Source organism: Aquarana catesbeiana, linkage group LG09 (assembly GCF_042186555.1).
Source record: "Aquarana catesbeiana isolate 2022-GZ linkage group LG09, ASM4218655v1, whole genome shotgun sequence".
Classification (NCBI taxonomy): Eukaryota; Metazoa; Chordata; class Amphibia; order Anura; family Ranidae; genus Aquarana; species Aquarana catesbeiana.
In genome coordinates, this window is record NC_133332.1 from 54,924,205 (window position 1) to 54,934,884 (window position 10,680).

The following is a 10,680-nucleotide window of genomic DNA, read 5'->3' on the forward strand; positions in this document are numbered from 1 at the left end:
TATTGTGCGACTATGAAAGTTAAACTTTTTATTTTATTTTTTTTCTGTGGGGGCATGGAAGGTTTCGAAAGGATTTACTGGGCCCTGGTCTCAATAAAGGGGAAACACGGATATATATATCTATATATATAGATATATATATATCTCTCTCTCTCTATATATATATCTATATATAGATATCTCTCTTTCTATATATATATATCTATATATAGATATCTCTCTAGATAGATAGATAGATAGATAGATAGATAGATAGATAGATAGATAGATAGATAGATAGATAGATATAAAAAATTTTAAACTTTTGCTAAATTTTAAACTGGGACATGGCATATCATGCACCAAAAATGTCATGCAGTATCGTTCGCCTTCATCTGCTTATTTTTATTACATCGGGGTATCCCCATCTTGTCTACAAGAGATAACAGAATGAAGAATAGGCTGGAATAGAAGAAACATGCTTCATTCTTTAGAGAATGCGAAAGGAGCACACGGATATCTGGGAATAGGAGTCATGCTTGGGCCCCTGACCTCACAGGTCCTGCATTGAGGACTTCCTTTTGCACCCCCCCCCCCCCGTAGTTCCGCCTTAGCATATACAATGCCTGTCTTTCCTATAAATGAAATCCAAGGGCGGATGACTCTAGAAGGGACGGCATTACTTCCACCTAGGGCGGTACTACTCAAAGGATTAGCACGGCAATTAACGTGAATTTTTTGTAGTCATTTTTGAATGGTCAGTGACCGTCTTTGCACATTAACTTACTCTACACCTTGCTGAATTTCCGTCCCGATTTTATTCCCTGAGCTGTAAAATAATGAAGGCATCACCATAATGAGTTGTGGAACACTTGAACCTCATTTAGTTTAAACTCTGCAGCTGGCTGAGGGCCACAAGGAGGGAGTGAGAGGGCCGCTAGCATGAAGCATCTGCACAGTGTAACATGCCCCCGACAACATAAGAAGGTAATACATAGGCTTCACTAGGCACCCTCAGGTGTAATACACAGATTAGAACAGGCCTGTTGCTGCTTAACGTCTGCTCTGGTGCAGACAGCTAATGTATGATTCACACGTGTTGTGTCTGGCCGAGATCCATCATACAAGCTGATCACAGACAGAAGCAGATCCTGGCACTCCGTCACCCCAGACCCATATCTGGTCATCGTTATCCAGTAATCTGTATATGAAGTATTGTTATTTATGTCTATGTCACTAGGTACTACAAGGTGAATCTAGAGTCTAGTCTAGAAGATGTATTATCCTTAGGTATCCTGGCATAGGGGTTAGATACGAGGATAGACACACGTACAATGGAGCAAGCAAACTGTATCAAGTCATAGGCTTGTGTACAGAGCTTAAGATGTGATAGAAGCAGAGATTTGCTTGTGTACACTGGCAGAGGTACGAGGTATAGACGGATAGCTTTGCTGCATGGATCTAAAGGATTAAAGGCTATGTATACAGTGCCTTGAAAAAGTATTCATACCACTTAACATTTTCCACATTTTGTCATGTTACAACCAAAAACATAAATGTATTTCATTGGAATTTTATGTGATAGACCAACACAAAGTGGCACATAATTGTGAAGTAGAAGGAAAATGATATACGGTTTTCAAATTTTTTTACAAATAAATATCTGAAAAGTGTGACGTGCATTTGTATTCAGCCTCCTTTATTCCGATACCCCTAACAATAATCTAGTAGAACCAATTTCCTTCAGAAGTCACCTAAATAGTAAATTGAGTCCACCTGTGTGTAATTTAATCTCAGTATAAATATAGCTGTTCCGTGAAACCCTCAGAGGTTTGTTAGAGAGTCTTAGTGAACAAACAGCACCGTGAAGGCCAAGGAACACACCACACAGGTCAGGGATAAAGTTGTGGAGAAGTTTAAAGCAGGGTTAGGTTATAGAAAAATATCCAAAGCTTAGAACATCTTACAGAGCACTGTTCAATCCATCATCCGAAAATGGAAAGAGTATGGCACAACTGCAAACCTACCAAGACATGGCCGTCCACCTAAACTGAAAGGCTGGGCAAGGAGAGCATTAATCAGAGAAGCAGCCAAGAGGCCCATGATAACTCTGGAGGAGCTGCAGAGATCCACAGCTCAGGTGGGAGAATCTGTCCACAGGACAACTATTAGTCGCGCACTCCACAAATCTGGCCTTTATGGAAGAGTGGCAAGAAGAAAACCATTGTTGAAAGAAAGCCATAAAGAAGTCCAGTTTGCAGTTTGTGCAAAGCCATGTGGGGGACACAGCAAACATGTGGAAGAAGGTGCTCTGGTCAGATGAGACCAAAATTTACCTTTTTGGCCTAAAGGCAAAATGCTATGTGTGGCGGAAAACTAACACTGCACATCACTCTGAACACACCGTCCGCACCGTGAAACATGGTGGTGGCAGCATCATACTGTGGGGATGCTTTTCTTCAACAGGGACAGGAAAGCTGGTCAGAGTTGATGGATGGAGCCAAATACAGGACAATCTTAGAAGAAAACCTGTTAGAGTCTGCAGAAGACTTGAGACTGGGGCGAAGGTTCACCTTCCAGCAGAACAACGATCCTAAACATACTGTCAGAGCTACAATGGAATGGTTTAGATCAAAGCATATTCATTTGTTAGAATGGCCCATCCAAGTCCAGACCTAAATCCAATTGAAAATCTGTGGCAAGATCTGAAAATTGCTGTTCACGGACACTCACCATCCAATCTGACAGAGCTATTTTGCAAAGAATAGGCAAAAAATGTCACTCTCTAGATGTGTAAAGCTGGTAGAGACATCCTCAAAAAGACTTGCAGCTTTAATTGCAGCGAAAGGCGGTTCTACAAAGTATTGACTCAGGGGGGCTGAATACAAATGCACCCCAAACTTTTCACATATTTATTTGTAAAAAATGTTGAAAAACATTTATCATTTTCTTTCCACTTATTAATTATGTTCCATTTTGTGTTGGTCTATAACATTAAATCCCAATAAAATACATTTACATTTTTGTTGGAACATGACACAAATGTTGAAAATTTCACGGGGTATGAATACTTTTTCAAGGCACTGTAAAGGTTCTGGAAATTTTATAGATAGGCAACTCCTATCCTCATATTGATTAGTGGTTCCACATTCATAACAACTACTGCAGTAGGGAACAGACACAAAGATACACAAAGCTTCTTTCCACATAACTTTTCTGTTTTATTTGACACAATTGTAGGTTTATACACATGATAGGTATCACATTAACCACTTCCCTACCAGGTCAATTCTGAAATTTCTCTCCTACATGTAAAAATCATCATTTTTTTTTGCTAAAAAATTACATAGAACTTCCAAACATTATAAATGTTTTTTGGTTTTTTTTTTTGTTTTTTTTTTTTAGCAGAGACCCTAGAAAATAAAATGGCAGTCGTTATCTCGCACGGTATTTAAGCAGTAATTTTTCAAACGCTTTTTTGGGGAAAAAAAAGGTTCTTCCTTAAAACAAAAAAAACAAAAAAAAACAGTAAAGTTGGCCCAATTTTTTTGCATAATGTGAAAGATGCTGATACACTGAGTAAATAGATACCCAACATGTCACGCTTCAAAATTGCACACGCTCGTGGAATGGCACCAAACTCCGGTACTTAAAAATCCCCATAGGCGACGCTTTAAAAGTTTTTACTGGTTACATGTTTTGAGTTACAGAGGAGGTCTAGGGCTAGAATTATTGCTCTCGCACTAACGTTTGCGGCAATACCTCACATGTGTGATTTGAACACCGTTTACATATGTGGGCGCAACTTACGTATGCTTTCGCTTCTGCGTGCGAGCACACGGGGACAGGGCTACTTAAATTTTTAATTTATTTTTCTTGTTAATTTTACTTTTATTTTTCTACATTTTTTTTTCATCACTTTTATTCCTATTACAAGGAATGTAAACATCCCTTGTAATAGGAATAAGCATGACAGGTCCTCTTTACAGTGAGATTTGGGGTCAATAAGTCCCCACATCTCACATCTAGGCTGGGAAAGCTGAAATAAAAAAAAAAAACAAGCTCAGCTTCCCAGCCGAGGCAGCACCATTTTTTCGAATGCAGAGGCCGAGCGTGACGTCATAACATCGCGCCCAGCCTCCAAACGGTCATAGAGACTCCGGGGACCATCTGGTCTGCTGGAAATCTCTATGGTCAGCATCTGGGGCCGGCGGATCCCTTCTTCCTGGTTCGCGGCGAAGCACCGGGTGAGGGTGGGGTGGGGGGGAACGTCCCCTCTCACTGCCTGTAAGAACAATCAAGTCGCTATGATCATTCTTATGGTGTAGGGAATCGCTGGCTGAAAAAGAAGACATCTGAATGATGTTTGTAACTGCAGGCATCATTCAGATATCAACGCTCAAATTCAAGGACGTCATACGACATACGGCGGGCGGGAAGCGGTTAATATTACGATTGTACTTTTATAGTAACAAGGGGCGCAACATAGGCAGGCTAAATTCTAATCAGGACTCGAAAGAATGCAACATGTAATGGAAACATTATTAGTGCCATGTGCACAATGAATGCAGTGTGTGTAATACATACAAAATAGAATACAATAATATACAGAATTTACAAATTTCCCTTACGATATCTCGTAACGACTTCAACATGGCTGAACTACTGTTCTGGAAATTTTATAGATAGGCAACTCCTATCCTCATATTGAAAAGTAGTTCAGCCATGTTGAATCCATATTGTCTTTTATACGTCTTCCATTTAATGTAGAATTGTCTGTGTTTAACTATGCTGATAAGTCAGCATGTCCACAATTAAGTTACAAGGCCATTCTGGCTACAGAAGTGTACAGCCAATTACTTATAAATATTTCTTATCAATCAGTTGTTTTTCACAATGAAAAGTCAGTTTGGTAATTAATAAAGCTGCTCTCTGCCATTATATTCTTCACAATGGAATTTGCCTCCTTGGCCGGGACTACCTCCGGCTAAGCGCGTGCAGGTTCCAGGTTAAGGGTGATAGCAGGTATGGTTAGTGATCAAAATATTGATGAAAAAAGAGGGGAGATTGTAAAGGAAATTTGTAAATTCTGTATATTATTGTATTCCATTGTGTATGTATTACACACTGCACTCATTATGCACATGGCACCAATAATGTTTTCATTGCAGGTTGCATTCTTTCGAGTCCTGATTAGAATTAGCTTGCCTATGTTACGCCCCTTGTTATCAAAAAAGTAAAATTGTAATATGAATGTGATACCTACGTAATCATGTGTAAAAACCTTCAAACATCAAATAAAACAGAACAGTTATTTGGAAAGATGCTGAGTGTATCTTTGTGTCTGTTCCCCACTGCAGTAGTTATTAATAATTTGGAACCACCAATCAATATGAGGATAGGAGTTGTCTATCAAATTTCCAGAACAGTTGGCGAGCTTTGCCTAGGAGGGAATTTCCAAAACAATACATAAACTGGCATAGGCGGTACACATTATGATGATGGTGGAATACACTAGTAGATGCACATAGGACTGAAGGCCATGATGGTATACACTGGTAGATGCATACAAGACTAAAAGCTGTGGTGGTATACACCGGTAGAGGCATACAAGACTGAAGGCCATGATGGTATACACCGGTAGAGGCATACAAGACTGAAGGCCATGATGGTATACACCGGTAGAGGCATACAAGACTGAAGGCCATGATGGTATACACCGGTAGAGGCATACAAGACTGAAGGCCATGATGGTATATACTGGTAGAGGCATACAAGACTGAAGGCCATGATGGTATACACTGGTAGAAGCATACAACACTGAAGGCTGTGGTGGTATACACCACCACCAGAAAAATGGAGTAAAAAAACTACAGCTACATGTACCACACCGACTTGCACATTTATGGGTTTCATGGATGCTTGTAGATACGTGCTAAGAATCTTAAACTGTATACTGATATTGGAATAGGTAAATACAAGTAAGAGTAAATACAGTACTGGTACACAGCAGTTCTATGACATGGGGGATTTAAACCTCCATGCCTCGGAGTAATTTAACCACTTGCTGGCAGTCACCCCATCTGCAGCACATTTACTGTTACCACTGAGCTGTTTGGCAGGAAGAGTCTAAATCGCTCATTAGCGAGAGATTAAAATTGCTCATGTAGTTCAACCCTTGAGCTGTATGTGCAAAGCCAAACATCACATCTCTGAGATACATAGAACACGGTACACACACATGTGATACCCCCGACAGGATGTGTATACAAGAGCCACTTATACCAAACGGCACTAGAGTCCTTTCTGTGGATTAAACCAATGGCAAAAATTCTCAGAACCAAACATGTTAGCTGCTAGAAGGAATTATGGATGAACCAGTCGACCTCCCTCTCATCTCCAAGATGTCCACCAACGCATGCATGGCTACCATCTCTTTTAGGAGGCCACACAAATCGTGTACACGATATATGGCTGACTATGCACACTATACTGCATAAAAGAGGTGATCATTCACACTTTATGTACATAGACCCATGGCAGTGTTCACATATACACTACGTATAGGTTCACACATGCATACACAATGCATGTGTGATTTAGAAAAAAAAAAAGAAGATGCAAGCAGAGACGATAAAGCTCTATATATAAAAATTCACATACATTATATATAAATATATATATTTTATTTCATTTCAGGTACTATACACACATATGCGCACACACTGTATACTATCAATAAGAGGCAATATACACTGTCTGTGAAATACAATGATTGCTGAAGAATGCCAACAATACCTCTGTGTGTGTGCAGTGCAATATCTAGATCGATCTACGATAAATAGATATTGCACTGCACACACAAAGCGATCAATGCCAGTCCTGAAGAAAGATCTCTGTATATATTTTGCACAGCACAGAGTGGTCAGTGCCGGTCTTGCGATAGATAGATGGATAGATTTCACAGCTACCACAGATACCAGTATATATAGAAAATGGTCAGTAATCAGTGCCAGTCTGGAGGGATCCTTGTATACAGATAGATATGTATAGATATTGCAAACACAGGATGATCAGTGCCAGTCTGAACAGATCTTTGTACATAGATGTAGATTTTGCACACACAGAGTGATTAGTGGCAGTCTGGAACAATCCCTGCATATATAGTTATTGCACACAGAGGGTGATCAATAATGCCAGTCTGGAGAGATTCATGAATGAACGTATAGATATTGCACACGCAGGGTGAGCAGTCTGGAGAGATAGAGGTATATAGGAGGTATTGCACACACAGGGTGATCACTGGCAGTCCAGAGGGATCCCTGGACATGTGTAGATATTGCACACGCATGTGATCAGTCTGGAGAAATCCCTAGAGATAGAATATATTACACACATACATACATATTGCATATGCAGGGTGATCAGTGGGAGTCTGGAGGAATCCCTGTGTATAGATATAGCACAACCCAGGGTGATCAGTCTGGAGAGATCCCTATATATATAGACAGATATTTCACACACAGGGTGATCAGTGGCGGTCTGGAGAGATCCCTGAATCAATATGTGTAGATATTAAACACCGGGTGATCAGTCTGGAGGGGTCCCTGTACCTATGTACAGACTGATCACCCTGTGTTTAATATAGCACAGAGAGGGTGATCAGTAATAATCTAGAGGGATCCCAGTCCTCCCATACATTGCACACACATGGTGATGAGTCTGGAGAGATCAATGTATATGTATAGATCTACAGGGTGAGGAGTCTGAAGGATCCCAGTCCTCCCATACATTGCACACATAGGGTGATCCCATACATTGTGCACATAGGGTGATCCCATACATTGCGCACATAGGGTGATCCCATACATTGCGCACATAGGGTGATCCCATACATTGCGCACATAGGGTGATCCCATATATTGCGCACATAGGGTGATCCCATATATTGCGCACATAGGGTGATCCCATACATTGCGCACATAGGGTGATCCCATACATTGCGCACATAGGGTGATCCCATACATTGCGCACATAGGGTGATCCCATACATTGTGCACATAGGGTGATCCCATACATTGCGCACATAGGGTGATCCCATACATTGTGCACACATAGGGTGATCCCATACATTGCGCACACATAGGGTGATCCCATACATTGCGCACACATAGGGTGATCCCATACATTGCGCACACATAGGGTGATCCCATACATTGCGCACACATAGGGTGATCCCATACATTGCGCACACACAGGGTGATCCCATACATTGCACACACAGGGTGATCCCATACATGGCACACACAGGGTGATCCCATACATGGCACACATAGGGTGATCCCATACAATGAATAGGTCTGTACAGTGGTCACCCTGAGGTCTGTTTCCATTGAAGGCTGTCATTGCCATAAGATGATCCATCCTCCTCCTCCTCCTCCACCACCTGCAGTACCAGGATCTCTGGAGACATCTCCCCACATCCTCCTTCTCAGGTTCCTCTGTACACATCCAGCACCCGCCCACTCTCCTCTCCTCTCCTGTAAATCCAGATTAATGTCCCCGTGTGACTCATTCATAGAGCGCTCCCTTCCTTCCCTCCTCCAGCACTGTACTCACTGCGAGCTGTCACACGTCCCCAATCCCGCACACCGGTCCTCCTTCTCCCTGCACTGCCCGCAGCACACACTCCCCGATCTCTGCTTCCAGCGGAGAATACCCAATGCAGACACTCAGCCTTCGCTTTGTTACTGCTTCATCCACGCATGCTCCTTAGACCACAGACCATCACCATAACCACGCCCCTTTGCTCCCTGACTGGCCAGTGCTGGAAGGATATGTAAATATCATGTCTTGTGCCACGCCCAGCCTGCCTCCTCAGCCCCTCCTCCTGTTATGGTGTCAAATTCCTTCCTCCTGCTACAAAGTATCCAATTCTGACAAAATTCTTTCCTCTAAATTTAGAAACAACAAGAAGAGCGGAAATTAACTCAACATAAATAAATGTTTGCTGGATCCCATCATCAAGTGTTTGTAGAGATGCTGGAGCTGGATTCCAGTGGTCTGCTTGCTGGCCAAGGATTGGCTACAACATGTGCTTTCTTGTTATAGCTAGCTGGGTTTTAGACAGTTCATTATTTTATTGTTTTGTTCATTTTTATTATTTTTTTATATTGTTAGGGCTAATATTGTATTATTATTCTTATATTTATTGTTTTTCATGTATTATTTTTATTTCATTAGGTTTAATATATTTACATTTTGTTACATTTATTGTATATGCTTTTTATATAAATTTTATCATTTATTTTACGTTTATTGTTGTTGTTGTTTTTATATTTATATACGTTTAGTCTTTTTCTTCATTATTAATATTATTATTAGTTTATTGGGTACATTATATTATTTTTTTTTTTAAATATTTTTATTTTAGGGTTTAATATACTGTAAGTTTATTTTATTATGTTTATTGTTTTATATGATTAGGTTTATTACATTTATGTTTTGTTATTGTTTATTATTAATTTTGTTTTTTATATTATTTTATTGTTTTTTTATAAGTTTGTTATTTTTATTATTTTTTATATTTTTATTTTTAATAAGTGTAATATTTTATTATGTTTCTTAAGTTTATTGTTTTCATTTTATATTATTGTTATTATATTATGTTTCTTATGTTTATTTTATTTTTCTATTTATTTTATTATGATTTTTTTATTATTATTAAAATGTTTGTTATGTGTTTATGATTATTTTTATTATTTTTGTATTTTTTATTTTTAATAAGTTTTATATTTTATTAGGTTTCTTATGTTTATTATTTTAATTTTATAATATTTTATTATATTGTGTTTCTTATGTTTATTTTTATTTTTATCTATTTTATTATGATTTTTTTAAATTATTATTTAAATGTTTGTTATATGTTTATTATGATTCTTATTATTTTTGTATATTTTTATTTTTAATAAGTCTCATGTTTTATTAGGTTTCTTATGTTTATGGTTTTCATTTTTAGTTTTATAATATTTTTATTATATTGTGTTTCTTATGTTTATTTTATTTTTCTATCTATTTTATTATGATTTTTTTAAACATATTATTTAGTGGTTTGTTATATGTTTATTTTTTTCTATTCTTATTCCTATTAATATTATATATTTTAATACGTTTAATATTTTATTAGGTTTCTTGTTTTAATTTTATATTATTTTTATTCATAATGTTTCCTATGTTTATTTTATTTTTCTATTTATTTTATTATGATTTTTAAAAATTATTATTTAAATGTTTGTTATATGTTTATTATGATTCTTATTATGTTTGTATATTTTTATTTTTAATATTTTATTAGGTTTCTTGTTTTAATTTTATATTATTTTTATTCATAATGTTTCCTATGTTTATTTTATTTTTCTATTTATTTTATTATGATTTTTTAAAATTATTATTTAAATGTTTGTTATATGTTTATTATTTTATTATGATTCTTATTCTTATTAATACTATATATTTTTAATACGTTTAATATTTTATTAGGTTTCTTGTTTTAATCTTATATTATTTTTATTCATAATGTTTCTTATGTTTATTTTATTTTTCTATTTATTTTATTATGATTTTTTTAAAACTTTTGTATTATTTAAGTGTTTGTTATAGGTTTATTATTATATTAGAATTCTTATTTTTATTTTAGTGTTT

At 37.3% G+C, this 10,680-nt stretch overlaps 1 protein-coding gene across 1 annotated transcript in view; it reads right to left on the reverse strand.

Moving 5' to 3' along the window:
• NUMBL (NUMB like endocytic adaptor protein) overlaps positions 1 to 8,728 on the reverse strand; it is a 135,256-nt gene extending 126,528 nt beyond the window's left edge. Inside the window, exon 1 of the mRNA XM_073598526.1 lies at positions 8,599 to 8,728. The gene's annotated coding sequence lies outside the window, so the exon portion shown is untranslated. The remainder of the gene's footprint in view (positions 1 to 8,598) is intronic.
• Positions 8,729 to 10,680: the final 1,952 nt, after the last annotated feature.